General features: G+C 42.3%; 1 long non-coding RNA gene across 1 annotated transcript; it reads right to left on the bottom strand.

Moving 5' to 3' along the window:
• Nucleotides 1-322: 322 nt before the first annotated feature.
• Nucleotides 323-2949, bottom strand: LOC143648102 (uncharacterized). The gene is made up of 3 exons (XR_013158367.1): nt 2840-2949; nt 2557-2600; nt 323-526 (listed from the first exon to the last, which is right to left on the bottom strand). It is a non-coding gene; the product is annotated as an uncharacterized LOC143648102 (long non-coding RNA).
• Nucleotides 2950-3327: the final 378 nt, after the last annotated feature.

Genomic DNA, 3327 nt, shown 5'->3' with positions numbered 1-3327 from the left:
TAACATCTTCAAAAGGTCCTCTTTACAAATTGGCACATACCCACAGGAATGCACATTAGGATTCAGAACATATCTTTTGTTGGGGCACATAATTAAATCTACCACAGCCTATCTGTAGTAGGAGACAATAAGCCTAAAGATCCAAGAATAACTGTAGGAGTTGGGGTGAGGGATAGGGGTAGAGAGAGAGTATGAGAACAAGAGACAGAGTGAAAGCAAGAGAATAAGAAAGAGAGAGCATACATTACAGTCAGAGTTCTCTAGAGAAACAGAGCAGAACCAATAGGATATATATGAAATTTATTTTGAGGAATTGGGTCACACAATTGTAGGGGCTGGCAAGTCCAAATCTGTAGGGCAGACAGGCAGGCTGGAAATTGAGGCAAGAGTTGATGCTGTTATCTTGAGTCTGAAATTCACAGGGAAAGCGAGCAGGCTAGAAACTCAGACAAGATTTGATGCTGTAGTCCTGAGGCAGAATTCTTCTGCTCTAGGAAACCTGAGAGTTGATGCTGTTATCTCGAGTCTGAAATTCACAGGGAAAGCGAGCAGGCTAGAAACTCAGACAAGATTTGATGCTGTAGTCCTGAGGCAGAATTTCTTCTGCTCTAGGAAACCTGTGTTTGTTTGTGTTTTCTCTTAAGGCCTTCAATTGATTGGATGAAGCCTACCCACATTATCAAGGATAATCTCCTTTCCTTTAAGTTAATTGATTAAAGATACTAATAAGATTTTCAAAATACCTTCACAGCAACATCTAGATGAGAATTTAACCAAACACCTGGAATCATAGCCTAGCCAAGATGACACATAAAATTATCCATCACAGCTATCAGGCTGATCACACTCCAGGAGACCTTTATCCCCAGTTGCTGAGGTCATGAGGCCACCCAGCTTCACCCCTACAGTTTGCTACTATGTGTCCCAATATCGTTCCTTTTCATTTGCATTAGTTGTAGTTGGGTTCCCATCACTTGAAACTAAAGAAGTCCTGGCTAAATAAAATATCTACATTATAAAGTTGTGAGAATTAAATTAAGTATCATATTTTGTTAAGAACTTAATTTGTATAGTGTTTGGAAAATGGCAAATACTTAATGACTATGGCTAATAATATTGGTAGTATTTGCCTAGATTCCCTAAAAGCTGGCTACTAGAATGAGGTCCGGGGAACAAGCAGCATCGGCATCATCTGGGAGTCTGTTAGTAATACTGAATCTCAGACCCATCTTAGACCTACTCAAAGGAAGAGGCGTTTGGCAAGATCCATGAATGATTGTATGCAAAAATAAAGCGTAAAATGGACTGGCCTGATTCTCTGGGAGTTCTATAAAAAGATGAGATGTTATGAGTGTTGGTCCTACTAATTTCAAACAGGTACACTCAGATACGAAACAGAGAGGCCACAGTTCAATGAGGTGAACAAAGACGTCACGAACAAGCTAAAAAATCGGTGATGACAAAACCACCAGCAACAACTTTCAAAAACTGCAGCTTTAATCTGTCGCCTGACTTTCACAGAGCCTAAAAATGACTGTTCCTGATTTGAGGTTGACTGGGCTCTTTGATAACTGTTAACTCTTTTTCTCTATGATGGACATAGCCAGAATCCTTTCATGCCCTAACTAGGTCAAGTTGCTTTCTGGAATAAATGCAGCCCTCACAATACAGAAAAGCCCTGTTTGGGAAATTCATTTCTGGGTCAGTTGAGAGAAAGTTTGAATTCATTTGCTATTTGAAAACAATGCTAGAAATGTCTGTTGCAGTAACAGGTGGGTATACACATATGAATGTATCAATGATCTGGGAGTATTTATAATGAATTTCACTCACAGCCAATCATCATTTCTAAGAGAAGAGAAGAGCTGCTTTTGCAGTTCAGTTCAGGAAATCAGGGGACACATTTACCCTCACGCAGACTACCATGACTGGGCTGCGATGTAGCCGAGCTGGAGGTCATGGGAGACCAGCCATCGTGGCTGTCTCCAGAGCAGGTTGGATTTTGGTTCTCAGTTCTCCCCTAGACTCATGAGACACATTCCTTAAGAAAAATGTTACTCTAGGTTTTTGGGCATTGATGAGTTCTAGATCTCTTCTAGGATGCCCATAAGCATCTCACATTAACTTTAAAGGGTTCTAGGCTTAAGATACTTTCCTCCTGCAAGGATTCTGGTCAAGAAAGTGTAGATACAAAGCTTACTTTCCAAACAGAAGGCCAAAATATTATATTAATGGCTAAGCAGGTGCCTGATGCCTACCCTAAAGCAAGGCATTGGGTAAACGTTATTGGGGAAGAGAGTTTTGGCTTGTGCTTGGAATAGGGCCTCCTGTCTTCTAACTCCACCCATCCTGGGCACTCAGGGTGTGCATGCATGGCACAGCCAGGCAGATAGACCCCACTCACCTTCCAAGTCCTCAAACTAATCTCACAGATGAGGGCCTGCCCCACACGCCCAGCAACCCAAGGGAAAGAACAGGCAAGCCTTGCTTCCTGCAGAAAGGCATTCCCAAGTGGCTAGCTGTACGGGGACAGGAAACGAATACTGATTACTGTACCTGAACATGAGACAGGAAGACAAGCAAACAGGAAGCCTGCTGTACTGAAGGAGGAAAAGAGAGACACCTGCCTTTAAGGCATGGCAACCCTTCCCACTAGTAAAATAGAACTCTATGAAATCTATCTTTCTACTTTGCTCCCTTTGAAAGGAACATGTGGGAGAGTAGCAAGGGATTGAGACTGTTCATTGAAAAATTATCCCTCCCACTGACACACACACAAATGGCCCTCCTTTCTCTACCCTTATCATGCCCCAAACTCATCTCCCTTTTCCATCTCTACCTCTCTTAAACTATTTTGCCTTTTGAGACCCCATTTCAGAGCAGAAAAGCCTTTGGGGCCTGCTTTTTCTGCTGTTGGTTGAGTGGAAGGCATCACCAGCTGTCTCTAGGTCAGTGGTAGCCTACAGTTATAGTAGTTAACGGATAATATAAGGAATTTGCATAATTTATGCAAATATGGTAGACATTTAAAATGTGAGCCAATAGAGCTATATTTGTTTCCTAGGGCTGCCATAACAAATTACCACAAGCTGAGTAGCTTAAAACAATGTAAATTTATTCCCTCCAGTTCTGGAGGCCAGAAGTCTGGAATCAAAGTTCCCTCTGCAGTCTGCAGGGAAGAATCTGCTCCACACTTCTCTCCTGGCTTCTGGTAGCTGCCAGCAGTCCTTGGCATTTCTTGACCTATAGATGCACACTACCATCTCTGCCTCTGTTGTCCTGTGACGCTTCCTTTCTGTGTCCATATTCCCTTTTCTCATAAAGACA

This window comes from Tamandua tetradactyla, chromosome 10 (genome assembly GCF_023851605.1).
Source record: "Tamandua tetradactyla isolate mTamTet1 chromosome 10, mTamTet1.pri, whole genome shotgun sequence".
NCBI lineage: Eukaryota > Metazoa > Chordata > Mammalia > Pilosa > Myrmecophagidae > Tamandua > Tamandua tetradactyla.
Note: the sequence above shows the minus strand (reverse complement) of the source record. Positions and strands in the feature narration are given on the sequence as shown.